Below are 7374 nucleotides of genomic sequence, written 5' to 3' on the forward strand. Positions count from 1 at the left end.
CCATCCAAATCGACCATAGTAGCATTCACCAAGAGGACTAAAACGGAGGATCTCGGACCTCTAAAACTTCGAGGTGAAGAAATACAAGTGTCGGGGGAGGTTAAATATCCTGGAGTAATCCTAGACTCCAAAGTGACCTGGAACCAACACTTGGACAGGATAAAGAGGAAAGCGGAGGTAGCACTGATGCTCGCCAGGCGCACCTATGGGAAAACATGGGGACTAAAACCAGACATGGTATATTAGGCTATACACAATGGTGGTTGAACCTATGATAACATACGCATCTCTGGTCTGGTGGCCAAAGGTGAAGCAGGCGACCGCCATCAACAAACTAGGCAAGGTGCAAAGACTTGCATGTTTGGGAATGACGGAAGTAATGAGAACTACCCCAACAGCTGCATTGGAGACACTCCTGAATCTACCTCACCGAACTACAGAAGAGCGGACCGAACAGAAATTTCGGAACAAGTGGAGAAGCACATATTGAATATGTGCACGGACCACATGACACCGAAGTACACCTTTAACACAAACTTCATGGCCAAATCATGAGACGTGAAGAGTGGAAGACCATTAGTCATCCCGAAAACATGTTTGGAAAAAACACCTGGTATACAGATGGATCGAAGACCAAATATGGAACGGAAGCTGGAATATACCGAGTGAATAGAAATCTAAACTACAGCTATCCGCTAGGACTATACACATCCGTATTTCAAGCAGAAGTGTATGCTATCTTGCAGTGTGCAAGGCTCATTAAATTGAGATCTCAAAGAAATGAGTGGATCAATATTTTTACAGACAGCAAGAGCGCACTAGGGGCTCTGACAAACTCGAAGGTGACATCAAAACTGGTCTGGGAATGCCATGAAGAACTGAATGAACTTACAAACAGGAACAAATTAACTTTGTACTGGGTGCCAGGGCATTTAGGAATCACAGGTAACGAAAAAGCTGATGAATGCGCTAGACGCGGATCATCAACTTCATATATAGGTCCTGAACCAGCTCTGGGGGTATCAAAATCACTGGTACGAAACCAGATTAGGATATGGACCAATAGAAAGCACACAGAGTACTGGACAAAAGTATCTGGCAACAAACATACAACAAACATTGGGGAACCGTCCGAGGAAAGAACCGAAGAACTGCTTCGATATAGTAGGGACCGGCTCAAAATAATTACAGGGCTACTGACGTCATTGCCTGCTCAGAGAACACCTGAATAAAATGGGGCTGTACAATGGAGACCTCAGCTGCAGATTATGCAACGAAGGGATAGAAACAGCTCTACACATCTTATGCGAATGTGAGGCAGTGAATCACAGGAGGCAGGCAATATATGGACGTACGAAATTACGTCCAGAAGAATATGATGAACATCCAACACGGAACCTGTACAAACTAGTACAGGGAACGATATGGAATGGGTGTCATGAGAAGATGGGAGAACAAACGCAATAAGCCCAAGAGGCTGCAGTGTTTCCTGGAGACTTGGATTAAATGGACAAGTCAGACAGCTCCCAAGGTTAATAAAAAAAAAATATTCGTGGGTTGGTTTGGTGTGTCCTAATCGAAGACGGGTGATTATAACTTGTTCCCTTCTTTTCAGTGTTCCATACTTCCATGGTCCGACTTTGGGTTTCCATTCTCTCAGTTTGAATAGGGTACTCTGACATTCAATGTTCCACTTACTCAATAATGAGCTTTTGAAGTATTGTTCCAGGTCGGTATGGGGGCTATACATTGTTGTTCCGTGGTTCAGATTATCAATCGCTTCACGAGCATAAAAGTCAGTACTCTCGTTTCCAACAATTCCCACATGCGAAGGAACCCAAAGTAGGATAATTTTCTTCTCAAGCGATTGGAGTTCAAAAAATTTTTGTTTGATAAGTATTCCAATGGGGTGTTTGATATATATATATATATATATATATATATATATATATATATATATATATATATATATATATATATATATATATATATATATATATATATATATATATATATATTCAATGAAGGAGTTGTAAGGCACTGAGAGAGTCTGAAATGATTGAGATAGTTTCCGATGCACTTGACTCAGTGTACTGGAGAGCTTGAAGGATGGCGAATGATTCTCCAGTTGTTGCTGTTTCTGGAAGTTTAAAGGTCAATGCAACATAGTCAGTCACTACTGCAGCGCGTACACCAAAATGAGTTTTCAATGAATCTGTATATATTTTTTCAGGGTGGTCGAATTGGTCCAGGATTTGTCGAAAATTTTGTTAGATGATGTTCTTATTTGTATCGTGTTTAGGAAACTGGGATAGGAGAGTGTTTATGATAGGAGTCTGAATGAGCCATGGTGGTGCAGATTTGATGATGTTTGATGTTTGTGGGGTACGGGGTTGTAAATGACTCCATTTGTGAAGAACTTACTTGTTGTCGGATCCTCTCGTAAAATGGAAGATCAGTTCTTGGCCTACAGTAACTTATTGGAAATCGATTTGCTATTGTATTCCTGTAAGTGGGAATGTTTTTCATAGATGCAACTGCGGCAGCATATGACAAACTCAACTGGGTTCTGCGAAAACTCAGAGAAGGTTCTCCTAATTCACAGTAGAGGCTTTCCACTGGAGTGGTCCTATACGCTCCTGCGATTATGCGCAGAGCAGAATGATGTATTGAATCCAGTTAAGATAATGTTCTTCGTTTAGCAGAAGCATGCAACAGGTCTTGATTCTCCATTTTTCTCGATTACGTTAATCCAAATATGGGTGACATATGGTAGAAGGTCGCCTGTTGATCTTTGTTTCCGAAAGCCATATTGATAATCGCTACAGATGTTGAAGCCAAGTATTTGAGAATATGGTGTTTTAAAACTTTCTCCATGATTTTTGATATCACTGATAGCCAAGCGACTGGTCTATAGTTGTTTGGAATATTTTTCTTGCCCTTTTTGGGAATAGGCTAAACACGAGCATTCTTTCAACAAGAAGGAAAAACAATCATTTTCGAATTTTTTTTATCCAGTATATTGACGTAAAATAAAACGACAACATAATTTTTGATAAGCTAATTTATTCAACGAGGCAATATTAATTATCATTTCAATGATAATTTTGTAAAAGAGACAATGTTTCTCGAACTCAATGGGCTATTTCAAGATCAAGGTCAACGGTCAACACTACGAAATCGCCAAAGAAAAAAGTTCTGATGAAATTTGTAAACCTGGAGGAGTAAAATGCAATATTTAGTGTATACTAACATCTGGCCTGCCGCTTCTCACCAACGTTATGTATCTGTCAAATGGAATAAATTTGATAATGGATAAATGAGGGAATAATGAAAAAAAATCACACGTACATCGCTATTTATTTTTATATTTTCCACGAGGGCCAAACTGAAGAGGGTGATAGGTTCCCAAATCAACACTCTGTATATATTTTCTAAATTTGGTATTTTGAACTCGTTGAGAGTAAAAACTAATTTTAAAAACAAACCTTTCAAAAAGTAAGGTGAATTTTAATTTTTCTCACAAAATATTTATTTATCCATCATTTTCTATTTTGTCCCCTTCAAAGTAGCCCCCCTCAGATATAATACGCTTTTACCAGCGTTTGCTTTGTCCTTGAGCTCTCTCGGCGATTTTTGCCCAGTGTTGATACATGGTTGAGATAATCTTCATATTCATACGAGATATTCTTTTTCCATCTGCCGTTGCTTCCACTTGCATATATAATTTCTTCACTCTTCGTACTAACACGACATTAACTACACGAGTTCCTTGATGTTAATAAGCTCTCGCCCCACTCCGCCGGCTGATTTGCGCATCCAATATTCAAAGGCACAGCAATATTTGCCAAACTGTACTTGAGTTGATATGTACTCATAGTCTAGGATCCCGCTGCAGAATCACTACGTTCATAGCGTAGTTAACCAAACTCAGATTTTTACATACATTTGTGAATAGGAGTATACATTTACGACAGGGTGCCAGTCAAAATGTGGCCGCAAATATTTTTAATTAAAGAAAGCGTTTGTGCTTAGAACCACACGTTTAAAGCAAAACTTCTTCAGCTCCATCTATATGTATGTATGTACTTACAATGGCTATATCGGGGAAACCAAATGAAGTATAAGAAATCTGAAAACAAATTCCATAATAATTGAGTAAATATGAAATAAAAAAAAATTGGAACCAACGGAGAATTATCTTCAAAATCGGTTTTTCATTGTCAAACATAACTAAAAAATTTCAGATGAATTTCCAGCTAGGTCAGGTGTACCACAAGGATCGAATCTAGGTCCACTTCTGTTCATAATGTTCATCAATGAAATATAGATAATAATATATATAATAATATTATAGATAATAATAATATAATATAGATTGTCTTTTTTTTGCTGATGATTTTAAACTCTTCAAATCAGTCCGAGCAGTCCGAGACTGCACATATCAGCAAAAGGATATTAATAACATTTCAGATTGGAGTTTGAAAAATAAATGTGAGAGTTTTATTGTATTATCGCAACTCAGTACTTGCTTTGCTCATCATGAGAGGATTTATCGCTGTTTCCACCACCCTCTTTTAACCAAATAATGAAAGAACTCATTTTCCGTTAATCAGCTGCCGCCCCCATACGAACGGCAACTCTCAGAAGTTGAGAAACTTGTGCGAGCTAAGGACCAACAAGGTCTTACCTTTCAACGTGTGATTCCTAACACTATTATGATGGAATTGAAAGAAATACGCTAAGAGTAGTTAATAAAATAGTTGAGAAAGATACAAAGAATCACCAAAAAACTTACATTATACTGCTACCCAGCAGGAACGATGAAAAGGAGATGTGCTGCATTCCTAAAATGCTCTGGAACCGTTTCTGAAGCGTGATCAATAAATACTGAATGGATTTCTCAATACTTTCTGCTGATATTGACCTCCCTCAATATTTATAAAGATTCATATGTTGAGGTTGCAACTTTCCTCTGGTCACCTTACTGAGGTAAAATGCTTAATACGCATCCGTGCAACTTTGCGTATTTGGAGATTATATTTCCATATCCTGTGATCGTATCAATTTCGATGTCTATGAACTTGGAATATTGAAAGATGCAATTGTGAATACTGAGTATTTTTGCTTTGAAATATTGAAATTGGGGTTGAAACATTTTTCAATTCATGTATTTGCTTGAATGAATTTGAATTATTTCATGATTATTTCCCATCCTTCCCAGTGACGGGTTTCGTAGAGGGATTAACCCGGCTCTTACTCACTGAAGTATTTTAGTAACTTAATTTTTTCAAATAAAAATATTGGCGGCCACTTTTTGACTGGCAACCTGTCACAAATGTATTTTCCTATTCATAAATGTATGTAAAAATTTGAGTTTGATTAACTACGCTATGAACGTAGTGATTTTGCGGCGGGATCCTGTACTATCCCAAAAATATTTTCAAAACAATTTAATATTCGATACATACACATGATTACGCAACATTCACTTTTTTTTCGTCAAAGATGGAATGTTTACGAATGATTATAATTATCATCATTCTACGCGACGCTTCCATTTCACGCAGACACTCTCTTGTTGCAGAATTTCAAGCATAAAATTATATTTCCCACTGGCGACATTAGGAACATTTCATTCTCCAACTTTCCATAATAAAATCTCGACAAAGTTAGTATTTCCAATAATGAATTCAAAGAAGATGTCAGAAATCCGTGGGTTGAAAAATATTGTGAGGGTGGAAAGTAGCCTGACCTTTCAAATATCATTCAAGTAACTTCGCTTAATATTTCACAAAAATTTGCAAGTTAAATGGGTTCCAGTGCAACTTTCGTTGTGGTTTTAGCATAATTTGATCATTATATTCGGAATCAGTGGAGTTAATTTCCAATCAAGAGTGATCAATGGATTTCACGAGTATTTTCAATGAGCTGGTTTCTAATAAATTTTGCACAGTATGTCCGAAATTCAATAAATAATCACATATCTCAGTAAATGATTCAGTATGACATGATTCAATATCGAATAAATAACTTCCAAATCTGAATGTGATCAGGAATAATTTTTTTATTTTTATTTGTTTTGAGCGGATGAATTAAAATGGTTAAGTTGAAATACACCTATGGGTGACACTTCGCCACTTTATCTATGGCGAATACTGTTATCTCTTTACATATGTGTTCAAAGATGAATAAAGACGATTTATCATTAAAATGTAATAAAATAAGTACCAATAACTATGAAGAATTTTGGGATATCAATATAATCGTATGTAAAACACAATCCAATACCGATAAGACAAATTTTCCCAAATATGAATTACTCAATCCATTATCTACCAGAGCACCACTTTATACATAGACGACGATTCAATAAACAATGTTGGTCAGTTCGCCAGCAATAATCACACCTATGCTAGTTGCACACACACCGATTTTGGACGGCCAGTATAAAATCGGCCGATATTTTATTGGGAGCGGGTGCTTGCACACTCACCGGATTTTTATCGGTCAAACAATCAGTTGCTTTGTTGTCGTAATTAGCACGTACTACCAGAACGAAGTTAATGCGTAGTAACTACAATTTCACCGAGCATTCGAGACTGGAATGGTCGGTAAAAAACCGGTGAGTATGCAAGAGTGTATTTAGTTATGTACGTCACTACTTCCCGGTACTGCCGGCGATACAGTGGCAGTGGACGGCTGCTCACCGGTATTTTACCGGCGACGATCACCGGTCGGCGTGTGTGCAAGGTCCCGTTCCCACATGTGGTTCACTATTGGAATTTGGACGGCCGACTTCGTACCAGTCGTCCAAATTCCAATAGTGAACCACATTTGGGAACGGGACCTTGCACACATGCCTTCAGTTTTATAGAAAAAATTGACGGAAACTTTCAGAGCCAAGGAAGAATGAAGGTAATTCAGTTCAAAATAAACTCTTTACCAGATGTGTTGAATTTTACTGGAGTTTTATCCCAACACCAAACAGTTATTTTCAACACCACAACACGTGTTTTAATCACCAAGTGACTTTCTTCAAGGTAAAGATAAACAGATTGATCTTTCTCTTGAAGATGATCACTTGCTGATGGAGCTGGGTTGTTATATTTAAACATGGCCAAACTCTGCTCAGAATCGTCAAGACATTCTTGTTTTTGGTCAACAGTGAGATCGCGCAGCACACACTTTGAACAGAGCTTTTTCATTCAAATGCTCATGCAATATAAAGCCAACACGTTTTTTTGGTATATTTACAATGTCATCTAACTCACACTACTTCACTTTTTGATCATTTAAAAGATTTTGTGTATATTTTTGTTTTCTGGTGTTACTGCTTCATTCGGAAGTACACTGCGTTCTTCATCATCGGTG

The sequence above is a fragment of the Leptinotarsa decemlineata genome, unplaced genomic scaffold (assembly GCF_025532065.1).
Source record: "Leptinotarsa decemlineata unplaced genomic scaffold, Ldec_3_MD MMD2_tig00078422_RagTag_RagTag, whole genome shotgun sequence".
In the NCBI taxonomy this organism is placed as follows: domain Eukaryota; kingdom Metazoa; phylum Arthropoda; class Insecta; order Coleoptera; family Chrysomelidae; genus Leptinotarsa; species Leptinotarsa decemlineata.